At 45.6% G+C, this 14,590-nt stretch overlaps 1 protein-coding gene across 1 annotated transcript in view; it reads left to right on the forward strand.

Moving 5' to 3' along the window:
* LOC126469788 (uncharacterized) overlaps positions 1 to 14,590 on the forward strand; it is a 229,428-nt gene that overhangs the window by 9,692 nt on the left and 205,146 nt on the right. The window lies entirely within an intron of this gene.

Here is a 14,590-nt window from a genome sequence, read left to right on the forward strand (position 1 = left end):
GCTGAAACTTCCGAAACCGGTTGCGTATTAAAAAAGACGTATCAGTCACAACTGAAGTGGATTTTTATTCAGTCAATATGTTTCGCTCTGATGTAAAGTGGCAGACACACGTCTTATACAGAGTAACAAATCGCCGAAAAAGTTAGTTGGATTTTTTTTTAACTGCATCAACATTATTTGGAAATTTGTTGTTTTGTGGCCCTAACCAATAAATGTCACACTTAATTTGCACTTATGTCTCTCATATTCAGTTCTACATTTAAAATGTTGTTCACTCTTCCATTTGACATGGCTATAGTGTCAGGTATTCCATACACATCCAAGCGGCAGTCGTCCAATAACCTATTGTCTGATTTCCCTGAGTTTTCAATTTTATTTGCATATTTGGGACGTCCTTCACGTGGTTCACCTTAACAAGATGTGCAGCTACATTGCATTCAGCAATCTAATTCTTAACTGAGGTGAATGAAGAAACAGAGTATTTATAAACCTTCACCAACTATGAGTGAACTCCTTTTGCGATAAACCGTGGAAAGCAAACAAATTTGTAGGGCACGATATTTCGGTTTATACATTTGAACAACCCATAAACAAACAAGAACTTTGAAATGCAATATAACATGTTCATATTCTAACAAAACAGAGACAAAATTTCTTCGATATGAACGCCATCTGTGTCAGAACGTATCACCTTGCTCTTATAAGCACTTGGCGTTTGCTTCCTATGAACACTCTCCGTCTGGGATAACGTAGTGTATTCTGTCAGTATAAGTTATTTAATCCCATATCTATGAGTTTACTACGTATGGTGGTATCTGCGATATCAGTAGATCATATGATAAGGTATTGGCTTCCTTATGGAGCTCTAGAATTATGAAATATGTCTTTTCACTTGTGTCAATAATAATCTGTCACCAACGGAAATTCATCTAAAGTCGGTGATAGTTTCCCATCAAATCGGTAACCGTGAATGTGCCATCTTTGTGTCTCTTGACACTGAGAAAGCATGTGAACGTGTATGGAATTCCGATATTTTCAAACTCCAGTGGTATGCACTTCCAATAAACTATGTCCACATTCTTGCATCCTTTCTCTCCAACCGTTCATCCTACGTAACCATAAACTGCACTTATTTCCTTATCTTCCATGGCACATCATTTTTTCCCCATGACTCTTTATTTTCTCCATTCCTGTGTATCCTCCACACTGCAGATCTGCTTAAACCCGCTCCTCCTGTCCATCCATCCACTCTCGGAAATGCCAACGACATCTTCAACCCGATTTCAACCAGTTTACCTCTCGGTGCTACTAGTGTCTCCTCGAGATCAAATCTTCCAAGGTCCAGGCTATCATCGCAGGACAAAATTCCCACAGATTCCGTCCCAATGATTTCCACCACGCCATTTACCACTTTCCTCTCTAAGTAACTAACACACTAAAATACCTCAGATAAACGCTCGACGGTAAATTAACATGGAAACTACAACTACTAGCCATAAAACAAAAACACCAGAACGGACTAAAACCACTAACCGGCCGAACATGGGAGTTCCATTCCTTCATCATATACCACACCTACAAAACCCAGATCCACCAGCCATCTCTTATGTCAATGTAACATGAATTTCAGTTCCATCAAAATTTTACCACTCCCTACCGGCCCTCAAACGACATGCACTGAGTCTCGCATTCCATATCCGTCTACTTTCCCTCATTAGGATCCTGTATGAGCTTAGTAATTTCCGTCCTCTACTGTCCATCAAACACCTTCGTGAGTAGTAGTTTAGGGGCGCCGTGAGCATAGAGTGCATTGTTGACAGATGTATCCAAGATGGCTGCGATGACGTCATCCAAGATAGCGACATGTAGACGTGGTAACAGCGCATAACCTCATCCAAGATGGAGCTCGTGACGTCAGCTGATGACGCGAGTACCGTTATCCAAGATGGCGGCTTTTGGCAGTAAAGTGTCCGTGCCCCCTGCCATGTCCCCCTCACAGGAAGTTTGAATTTTGGCGGGAAATTGAATTATCTGCTTCTACGGGTCACCTGGCAGTCACCCGTCCCCATTTCCGACTTTTTGCATGATGGTGCGTTATCCTCTTGGAAAATGGGTGGGAAAATTTGAATTTTGGAGAGAATTTTGCTCTAAGAGCTTACTCCTGCAGTTGAGGGGAGTTAGTATGGTGTTGCCCCCACTACAGACTGTTCATGATCTCATTCAATTCGAATATAATTGGTTTAATTTTTTTTAATTTGTTTAAATTTGTATAAATTTGTTTAAATATATTGAAATTTGTTTAAATTTATTATCTGCCTACAGCAGTAGTGGCTTAGTGTGGTGTTACCACCACAAGAGGCTGAGATATCAGTGCTTGTTGCACTATCAGTGTTGAAGGAGTATATGTTGAATCAGTGAGGATGGTTCAAATGGCTCTGAGCACTATGGGACTTAACATCTGAGGTCATTAGTCCCCTAGAACTTAGAACTACTTAAACCTAACTAACCTAACAACATCACACACATCCATGCCCGAGGCAGGATTCGAACTTGCGACCGTAGCTGTCGCGCGGTTCCAGACTGAAGCGCTTAGAACAGCTCGGCCACACCGGCCGGCGAATCAGTGAGGTGTTCGTGCCAGTTGGGGGAGTTTCAATAGCTGTATTACATGCACTCATTCAGCTAAAGTGTGCATCCACAGCTCACTGCATGAAGAATGGAAGCGAGCATTAATGCTTGAACATGTGAAAAGGAAGAATACGGTCCTGCAAATAAATGCTTTGCACCGAGATGCATTAAAGATACATTACACTATGCATTGAAACATCTGTCTCTATTGGAACTGTCTGTCATTTCTAAAGCCTATGTATAAGCTCCCACAACACAAGAGTCAACTGCCTCCGATCCAGCAGACCAAAGTTCTAGACTAGTTCTAGAGTTCACCACTACAGGGCACCATGATAGGTCACGTGATCATGCAGTTCAGTCAATAGGAGCACAGCATCATGATGACATCACGTGTTTTTCTGAGCTGCACGTGTGCCCCAGCCTCTTCATCCGACCTGTGGTCTGGAGGGGAAATATGGTGTGAAACTGACTCAGTCTGTTCTGTGCTCTTGAAGAGAGGAAGGAGTGTATTTTATTTATTTTTGGAACAATTTACTTGAAGGCGGATTTCACGTAGTTTATTTATTATGCTGATACAAAACACTCACTCTGATGTGTTTGGGGTCACAATAGACAGTTTATAGACCTGGAAAGTTCTCGTAAACAATGCAGTACACTGATCTGCAGAGATGCAAACAACTTGTAAATTACCAAAATAATCCATTACGCAGCATACATCCGTGCAAACTAGTCGTAGATCACCTAAATAATGCATGTGTAACTCTATGCAAACATGCTCACAATGCTTAAACACCTGAAAATAATGCAGTGCACAAACACGTAGTGCATGTAAAAAACGCAATGTATCAGCGACTCAAATCCAGATTCTACTGCATGGAAAGCCTAAGTGCACCCCCTAACACATGGAAAGTGTCCAGATACAGAAGAGAAAGGTTAGGTTACTGTACTTGATTGATTTCGATCGGGAAACTGACGCAAATATCGATCCTAATTACGTTATCACAAAGATTGGTCCTAATTACACAGCTAAATGCATAGCGCTACACAAGTATGGCAAAAAAGCACACTACGCTGCAAAAACTGACAATACCATACAACTGGTGTTATCCTTCTGAGAGAAAATTTCTCAATACCACTCGAAACCAGCGACAGATACACTCGAACTCTACGCTACACCTACGAGCTGGCGCGACAAAGGCTTGGGTGTGAGGTACTATCTTTATTCTTTTTGGCGGGAAATATATTCAACTGACGAGATGCTGGTGTTGGACAGAGAGGAGTTTATAAAGTATATTACCTCTAAGCATACAGCATCTATTGCTGTTTGACATCGGAGTTCGCTACAGACGCCTACTAAAAATCACCCTACAACCCAGCTAACCAAAGCCAATACACATAATCACAGCTGATGGAAAAAATGCGTCACAGCTCTAATTACACTTCGTAATTGTCATGAAAAAACCAGAACTTGTAGCCAACGAGTCATAATGCAACATATGTACTGGGGAAAAGCGTCATCCTAAAAGACTGCAGGAGGAGGGGCGGGAGGGGTGGTAGATGAATGTGCGTTCTCCTCCATGTACAATCACAAACTGCCGAAAATCGAGACCCTCTATCCTCCAACCACCTATAGGATGGATGGACAGAGGTAGGGAGGGAGCTACTCCACCAGCAGCCTCGCGACACGTGCTGGCCGCTGTCCACCTTGAGACGATGATCGTTCGCCAACACAAAAGCAGCTATAGTTAACTAAACAATAGGAGATAAAAGAACGGCTGTCCCGAATGCATATTGCTTGCCCCCTAATGGTTAGGGGGCGCAGTTGCGGTGAAGAACTGTCACAGACTAGACAGGTCCTCAACGTCCCCAATAGGCCTCTCGTTCTGGGATGAAAAACACTTTTGTTTAACGTCACGTAGGACGCTCCAGCTGGGACCAGAGAAGAGCCGCGGTCTCGTAGAGAACTCGCCCGCCATTCTATGCAGGACTATTCAACATTCAATGATGTTGAACCATTAGAAACGGAAATAATAAATGTCCTCTTCCCACGAAAATAGACCAAGTCCATTTATGAGCAAAATCGGTATAGGTTTTTACGTTTGACTGCACTCGCATCTCATTATTTTTAGACGTCCAGTGAAGTGTACTGCTACCGATCACAAATGATCAGCAGAGACATACTCACCCTGCGCAAAATTAGGAAAAAATAATTTCCGACTATTTTGATGCGAAAACTACCGATCACTGCAGAATGTCCTCGTTATTTCGAAATTAAGTAGATCATGAGAGTCACTTTGTATGGCAAGGAATTTTTGTTTTTGTTTTTTCTGTAGTTGGATTACACTCACCAGGTAGGTCAAATGGGAATCCATGGTGGGAACACAAAGTTCTTTTTGAGGAACCCTATTGAGAACTGACATCTGAAGCTGACCACAGAGGGATTCTACAGCCCACAACAAACATTTCGTGTAAAGACCATGCAATTAAAAACACGATCGTCGCGACTATGTTACTGTCACCATGCATAAAAAGTGTTCTTGAGTCTACAGGTACACAAACGAGCTGCTGATAGTGTTACGCTTTCTGGTAGAAATAATGTCAGTGTTTTGGAATCAAATCTATCCATTCAACCACTTACTTGCGCTGGATGCTGTAGAGACCTCTCTTAATGATTATAGCTACTGGTGAATCATATTCGTCGCACTCTTATATCTCAAAGTAAGTCACTTTATGTCTCTCAGGGTGAATTCTTGTCCATTACCCAAACATACACTCCTGGAAATTGAAATTAGAACACCGTAAATTCATTGTCCCAGGAAGGGGAAACTTAATTGACACATTCCTGGGGTCAGATACATCACATGATCACACTGACAGAACCACAGGCACATAGACACAGGCAACAGAGCATGCACAATGTCGGCACTAGTACAGTGTATATCCACCTTTCGCAGCAATGCAGGCTGCTATTCTCCCATGGAGACGATCGTAGAGATGCTGGATGTTGTCCTGTGGAACGGCTTGCCATGCCATTTCCACCTGGCGCCTCAGTTGGACCAGCGTTCGTGCTGGACGTGCAGACCGCGTGAGACGACGCTTCATCCAGTCCCAAACATGCTCAATGGGGGACAGATCCGGAGATCTTGCTGGCCAGGGTAGTTGACTTACACCTTCTAGAGCACGTTGGCGGACGTGCATTGTCCTGTTGGAACAGCAAGTTCCCTTGCCGGTCTAGGAATGGTAGAACGATGGGTTCGGTGACGGTTTGGATGTACCGTGCACTATTCAGTGTCCCCTCGACGATCACCAGTGGTGTACGGCCAGTGTAGGAGATCGCTCCCCACACCATGATGCCGGGTGTTGGCCCTGTGTGCCTCGGTCGTATGCAGTCCTGATTGTGGCGCTCACCTGCACGGCGCCAAACACGCATACGACCATCATTGGCACCAAGGCAGAAGCGACTCTCATCGCTGAAGACGACACGTCTCCATTCGTCCCTCCATTCACGCCTGTCGCGACACCACTGGAGGCGGGCTGCACGATGTTGGGGCGTGAGCGGAAGACGGCCTAACGGTGTGCGGGACCGTAGCCCAGCTTCATGGAGACGGTTGCGAATGGTCCTCGCCGATACCCCAGGAGCAACAGTGTCCCTAATTTGCTGGGAAATGGCGGTGCGGTCCCCTACGGCACTGCGTAGGATCCTACGGTCTTGGCGTGCATCCGTGCGTCGCTGCGGTCCGGTCCCAGGTCGACGGGCACGTGCACCTTCCGCCGACCACTGGCGACAACATCGATGTACTGTGGAGACCTCACGCCCCACGTGTTGAGCAATTCGGCGGTACGTCCACCCGGCCTCCCGCATGCCCACTATACGCCCTCGCTCAAAGTCCGTCAACTGCACATACGGTTCACGTCCACGCTGTCGCGGCATGCTACCAGTGTTAAAGACTGCGATGGAGCTCCGTATGCCACGGCAAACTGGCTGACACTGACGGCGGCGGTGCACAAATGCTGCGCAGCTAGCGCCATTCGACGGCCAACACCGCGGTTCCTGGTGTGTCCGCTGTGCCGTGCGTATGATCATTGCTTGTACAGCCCTCTCGCAGTGTCCGGAGCAAGTATGGTGGGTCTGACACACCGGTGTCAATGTGTTCTTTTTTCCATTTCCAGGAGTGTATGTAGCGATCCTATTAAATACACAGGTATTGGTTCATTGCAGCCCGTCGTTCGAGATCAAAGTCACTTCCATAGGCCAGTGTAAAGCTTCATCGCCTGTACTGTAGGATGACCATGTCCAACAGACTATCAACCACACGAGAGGGCTCCTGTATTGGTCCTTCATACGCAGTTTAATACATTGTTTTTTTTTTCGGTTGTAACGCATCCAATCAGTGTACACTGCTATACACTTTGTTTTTTCTACCATGACTTTGAGACTCGTGTCAGCTGCTGCTAAACCGACATTAACATGCTTCAATCCTCTGGCTCTCATAGAAATTTGAACATCGCATGGCATAAACTGTACAACTACCGCACCACAGCCTGGTAGAAATAAAACACAGACACGATGTTTGTCATTGACAAAGATGTGGAAGACATCGCAACATATGGAAACTGGAAGAGTCTGTGGTATTGTAGAGCGCTTTCAACAACCACTCGAAGGTGACCTGTACAGTTAATCTCATCTTCCCATCGAAAGGGTGGGGGATGTCTCAGTGCTCCATTTCGAAAAGCTTTATTCCTTCATTTTGCAGTCATGTTCATGATTACTGTTCCAGTGTTGACCATCACGGGAAGGTGCTGTCCACAACATGCGTGTGGTAGCACAAATAAAAAGAGGTACTGTTATCTTATTCGTGAAAAAAAATAAAAGTAAAAATAAAAGCATGTGTACATTATTGTTGCATATATAAATAGGACGAGTCTGTAGGAATGAGTAATGCTTCCAAACAATTGTATTAATGTGATGACCTCTACATTTAATCGCCGGCCGAAATGGCCGTGCGGTTAAAGGCGCTGCAGTCTGGAACCGCAAGACCGCTATGGTCGCAGGTTCGAATCCTGCCTCGGGCATGGATGTTTGTGATGTCCTTAGGTTAGTTAGGTTTAACTAGTTCTAAGTTCTAGGGGACTAATGACCTCAGCAGTTAAGTCCCATAATGCTCAGAGCCATTTGAACCATTTGAATCTACATTTAATCCCATGTTCCACAGCGACAAGTGGCAGACATCCAGTGTTCCGTCAAGGTTCCCTCCATCTCAATGGAGTGGTGTCAATCAATAATTATAGGGTAATCAACAGCGTACCCAGTGGACAGTCTGGACTGGAAAGAAGCCATTGATATGGAGCGATGTACTGTAATACACACCGCAGTTGATAGCGAGATCAATTTTAACAATTTTGCCCAGAAGTCGGAGAGAGCAATTTCTACCACATACTGCAACCTGTTTAGAAACAGGGTGAGCTGAGTTAATGATATAGGAACATGTTTTGACCACTCGGTGAAAGTGAGAATATGTTCTCGTAGCTCCACCACCCATGTACAATGAGTAAAGTCAGCGTGAAATGAAGCCTGCTCCAGCTACACGACGACAGTACGAACAGTTACGGTGGTGTTCCTTGCTGGGAAAATTAGGAAGACTCAACAGCGAAGCAGATCCGCGTTTCTCAGAATCCACTCACATCTATCGACCAAACATTGTATCATCGTTATTCTGTACCATCCAGCAGAGAAAAATTACTATCTGCATGCCAGCATCGAGCACATGTAACGATCCTATTAAATATATAGGTATTGATCCATTGCACAGACCAGTGTAAAGTTGCATCGCCTGTACTGTAAGAGGGTGACTGAATCCCACAAACTACAATAAGTCGCAAGAGACGCTCCCTGTGACGCTGTGTCATTGTTTGAAACATTGCTTCCTCCGCTGTTTTTCCCGCCACAACTTCGAGGTCTGTGTCAGGTTCTAAACTGACATTAACACGTTCTGATCCATTGCTTCTCGCAGAAAACTAGACTTCGCATGGTACACACCACACACACTGAGTGATTTTAAATAAAAGACAGTTACAACATAAGGAAACTGGAAGAGTTTCGTGGCATTGTGGAGAGTCTCCAAACTGTTGTCCGAGGGTGATTGACGACCTCTACAATTAAACTCATCTGCCACAGTGACGGAATAGCTGATGGCTCTGCGTTTCGTTTCGACCTGTTCCTCATATTGCAGTCATGTACGCGATCACTGTTTCGATGTTAGCCATCCCCAGAAGGTGTTGCCACTCCACCAAAACTCTTTCTCCATCTCAAACAAGCGATATCAGTCAGTCATTATGTGGTAACCAACATCGTACCAGTGGACAGATGGGTTGGGAAAGACACCATCGATGTACTGTAATAATAAGCATCACAGTTGATAGTGCGAACAATTTTAGCAATTTTACAGCAATTTCAACACCGACCAATGATGCGACAGCATGTTTCCCAGTTTCCGTATAATCGCTAAAGTGTCCCTTCTCTACTTTGCGAGTGTCATTGCGAAAGTGGATAGATGACTGTGTAGTACGTCCATTCATTGTTAATTCTCAAACATATACATCATCAAAGTATACCAGACAGCCGGCTACGTATTTTGAGCACCTTGAGCATAGTGCATAATTTACGATCTATCTCTATGTGGTTGGGAGTCACAGAGCATTGTCGCAGTCTTAGGATAAAATTAGGGACTGAAAGACCCCCTAGCACTGTCTTTGACCAATCCACCCTGCAGTACCATTACTGATTTAATCTGCAGCTGACCAGAATTAGATTGCTACATTCTGCGTCTCGTGAATGAATGGATCTTGCCGAGACTTTGCCCATCCAAGTGCACAAGATTTCTGGAGACATGCCCATGTCAAGGAGGTTAGCACCCCTTATCGGTGTATAGTAGTATATTTGAAAGCGCTGTTTTCTTTTTTTTAGTTATACGTGTCCAGAACATAACATATCTGGTGTAATGTTCTGGTGGTGGAAGGATCTGCCACTGAAATTACTGCCAGCATTGCCCAGGGTACGCCCGATCGCTGATGATGACATGCCGTGTCGTATTTATTCCTTTGTTGCGATCTTCGAGGGAGCCCCTTCAGTGTACTCTGAAAGCCCGCATCTCGTGGTCGTGCGGTAGCGTTCTCGCTTCCCACGCCCGGGTTCCCGGGTTCGATTCCCGGCGGGGTCAGGGATTTTCTCTGCCTCGTGATGGCTGGGTGTTGTGTGATGTCCTTAGGTTAGTTAGGTTTAAGTAGTTCTAAGTTCTAGGGGACTGATGACCATAGATGTTAAGTCCCATAGTGCTCAGAGCCATTTGAACCATTTTGTATACTCTGAAAGTGCTGTGATGTAATAGCAGACGGTTAAGAACAAGAAACGGCTGGTTTTTATGCATGATGGAGCTCCAGACAGATGGAGTTCAAATCATTTTACGTAAATCAACTACACTATCAATTTTAAAGTATTGTTCTAGTGTCTGGGATCAGTACCAGGAGCGTATTGGTAAGAGGGAACATAAACACACACACTCCTAAAGCTGCACATTTCTACACTTAATAATATAATACTAGATCACATCAGTTTATGACCTGTCAGTCATGTGAAATGCAGCGCTGTTATCATTATATTGTAAGAAATATGTTTCCTGCGCATGACATACATGCTTCCTGCAGGTTTCTCTACGATAAACTATGGTAACAAACTGTAAAATGAGAAAACCACTTCTATAAAATATCGATTCTGTGTGATACGTGCACATTGTTGCTTCCCAGAGATGTACAGCGTCCACTGTTCACATCCGATCATAGTTCAGAAATTTTACTATTCTCGCATCAGTTGGTTGGTTGTTTTTGGGGAAGCAGACCAGACAGCGAGGTCATCGGTCTCATCGGATTAGGGAAGGATGGGGAAGGAAGTCGGCCGTGCCCTTTCAGAGGAACCATCCCGGCATTTACCTGGAGTGATTTAGGGAAATCACGGAAAACCTAAATCAGGATGGCCGGACGCGGGATTGAACCGCCGTCCTCCCGAATGCGAGGCCAGTGTCTAACCACTGCGCCACCTCGCTCGGTCTCGCATCAGTCCTATATAAAATGATCGTTAGCCACGGAGAATACCTCTTACACGGAAACAGATAAAAGCATAGCAGCAGCGTCCGATATGGGAAATAACACGTGATGCCACCACTAACTCTGTAAACAGGACATGTGTCAAGCAGATGTATACATGGGGATTGCAATGTCTCATAAACACCTATCATTAACTTAGAATCATCTTAGTTATGAAACTGAAGTATCGATTTTATATGCAAGATGCAACACGGGAATGCATTGTATCGCATAAATCTTCATTTGTTTAGAGGAATGTGTCAAAACAGGAGTGTCACATTTCATAACACTTGAGATGGAAGTCCTCTGATGACGGAGAGGTTTGCTGTAGACAGTGCTCTAAGTCAAGTACGTAACACATGGTTGTATACGAGTCAAATGTAGGCTATGTCATGCGACTGATGTATCCTGACAGAACAGCAGAAAAAATGGCCAAATGACCTCCGCCAACATCTACCTCCCTCCTATTGACTGAACTGCATGATCAAGTGACCTATTGTGGCGCCCTCTGGTGGTGAACTCACGAACTAGCTCAGTTCTTTGGTCTGCTGGATCGGAGGCAGTTGACTCTTGTGTGGTGGGAGCTTATACATAGGCTTTAGAAATGACAGACAGTTCCAGCAGAGACAGATGTTTCCATGCATAGTGTAATGCATCTTTAATGCATCTCGGTGCAAAGCATTTATTTGCAGGACCGTATTCTTCCTTTTCATATGTTCAAGCATTAATGCTCGCTTCCATTCTTCATGCAGTGAGCTGTGTATGCACACTTTAGCTGAATCTACATCTATATCTACATACATACTCCGCAATCCACCATACGGTGCGTGGCGGAGGGTACCTCGTACCACAACTTGCATCTTCTCTCCCTGTTCCACTCCCAAACAGAACGAGGGAAAAATGACTGCCTATATGGCTCTGTACGAGCCCTAATATCTCTTATCTTATCTTTGTGGTCATTCCGCGAAATATAAGTTGGCGGCAGTAAAATTGTACTGCAGTCAGCCTCAAATGCTGGTTCTATAAATTTCCTCAGTAGCGATTCACGAAAAGAACGCCTCCTTTCCTCCAGAGACTCTCACCCGAGTTCTTGAAGCATTTCCGTAACACTCGCGTGATGATCAAACCTACCAGTAACAAACCTAGCAGCCCGCCTCTGAATTGCTTCTATGTCCTCCCTCAATCCGACCTGATAGGAATCCCATTTGCTCGAGCAGTACTCAAGAATAGGTCGTATTAGCGTTTTATAAGCGGTCTCCTTTACAGATGAACCACATCTTCCCAAAATTCTACCAATGAACCGAAGACGACTATCCGCCTTCCCCACAACTGTCATTACATGCTTGTCCCACTTAATATCGCTCTGCAATGTTACGCCCAGCCGGCCGGTGTGGCCGAGCGGTTCTAGGCGCTACAGTCTGGAGCCGCGCGACCGCTACGGTCGCAGGTTCGAATCCTGCGCCGGGCATGGATGTGTGTGATGTCCTGAGGTTAGTTAGGTTTAAGTAGTTCTAAGTTCTAGGGGACTGATGACCTCAGGAGTTAAGTCCCATAGTGCTCAGAGCCATTTGAACCATTTGTTACGCCCAAATATTTAATCGACGTGACTGTGTCAAGCGCTACACTACTAATGGGGTATTCAAACATTAGGGGATTCTTTATTCTATTCATCTGCATTAATTTACATATATCTATATTTAGAGTTAGCTGCCATTTTTTACACCAGTCACAAATCCTGTCCAAGTCATCTTGTATCCTCCCACAGTCACTCAACGACGACACCTTCCCGTACACCACAGCATCATCAGCAAACAGCCGCACATTGCTATTCACCCTATCCAAAAGATCATTTATGTAGATAGAAAACAACAGCGGACCTACCACACTTCCCTGGGGCACTCCAGATGATACCCTCACCTCCGATGAACACTCACCATCGAGGACAACGTACTGGGTTATATTACTTAAGAAGTCTTGGAACCACTCACATATTTGGAAACCAATCCCATATGCTCGTACCTTAGTTAGGAGTCTGCAGTGGGGCACCGAGTCAAACGCTTTCCGGAAGTCAAGGAATATGGCATCCGTCTGATACCCTTCATCCATGGTTCGCAAGATATCCTGTGAAAAAATGGGGAATTGCGCTTCGCAGGAGCGATGCTTTCTAAAGCCGTGCTGATGCATGGACAGCAACTTCTCTGTCTCAAGGAAATTCATTATATTCGAACTGAGAATATGTTCGAGAATCCTGCAACAGACCGATGTTAAGGATATTGGTCTGTAATTTTTAGGATCCGTCCTTCTACCATTCTTATATACAGGCGTCACCTGTGCTTTTTTCCAGTCGCTCGGGACTTTACGTTGGGCAAGAGATTCGCGATAAATGCAAGCTAAGTAAGGAGCCAATGCAGTAGAGTACTCTCTGTAAAACCGAATTGGAATCCCATCAGGACCTGGCGATTTATTTATTTTCAACCCATTCAGCTTCTTCACAACCCCAGGGATGTCTACCACTATGTCCTCCATACGGGAATCTGTACGAGACTCAAACGGCGGCATGTTTGTGCGATCCTCCTGCGTGAAAGATTTCTCATGTGCTAAATTTAAAATTTCAACTTTCGTTTTGCTGTCTTCCGTTGCCAGGCCAGACTGATCAATGAGTGTTTGGATGGAAGCCTTCGATCCGCTTACCGATTTTACGTAAGACCAGAATTTCCTTGGGTTTTCAACAAGATCTTTTGCTAAGGTATGACGGTGGTAGTGGTTGTATGCTTCGCGCATCGCTGTTTTTACAGCAGCACGAATTTCTACTAACTTTTGCCTGTCCTTATTCTCCCGATCTTTCTTGTACCGCGAGTGCAGCTGTCTTTGCTTCCTGAGCATTCTCCGAATTGCGCTGTTAAACCACGGTGGGTCTTTTCCGTCTGTAACTCACTTTTTCGGCACATACTTGTCCAATGCGTGATTTACAATGTGTTTAAAATTTACCCATAATTCTTCCACGTCCATCGTACCGGAAGTAAATGAAGTCGGTTCATTTACTAAGTGGGATGCTAACAACTGCTTACCTGCTCTTTCTACACTCCTGGAAATGGAAAAAAGAACACATTGACACCGGTGTGTCAGACCCACCATACTTGCTCCGGACACTGCGAGAGGGCTGTACAAGCAATGATCACACGCACGGCACAGCGGACACACCAGGAACCGCGGCGTTGGCCGTCGAATGGCGCTAGCTGCGCAGCATTTGTGCACCGCCGCCGTCAGTGTCAGCCAGTTTGCCGTGGCACACGGAGCTCCATCGCAGTCTTTAACACTGGTAGCATGCCGCGACAGCGTGGACGTGAACCGTATGTGCAGTTGACGGACTTTGAGCGAGGGCGTATAGTGGGCATGCGGGAGGCCGGGTGGACGTACCGCCGAATTGCTCAACACGTGGGGCGTGAGGTCTCCACAGTACATCGATGATCGATGTTGTCGCCAGTGGTCGGCGGAAGGTGCACGTGCCCGTCGACCTGGGACCGAACCGCAGCGACGCACGGATGCACGCCAAGACCGTAGGATCCTACGCAGTGCCGTAGGGGACCGCACCGCCAATTCCCCTCCATGAAGCTGGGCTACGGTCCCGCACACCGTTAGGCCATCTTCCGCTCACGCCCCAACATCGTGCAGCCCGCCTCCAGTGGTGTCGCGACAGGCGTGAATGGAGGGACGAATGGAGACGTGTCGTCTTCAGCGATGAGAGTCGCTTCTGCCTTGGTGCCAATGATGGTCGTATGCGTGTTTGGCGCCGTGCAGGTGAGCGCCACAATCAGGACTGCATACG

The sequence above is a fragment of the Schistocerca serialis genome, chromosome 3, assembly GCF_023864345.2.
Source record: "Schistocerca serialis cubense isolate TAMUIC-IGC-003099 chromosome 3, iqSchSeri2.2, whole genome shotgun sequence".
Classification (NCBI taxonomy): Eukaryota; Metazoa; Arthropoda; class Insecta; order Orthoptera; family Acrididae; genus Schistocerca; species Schistocerca serialis.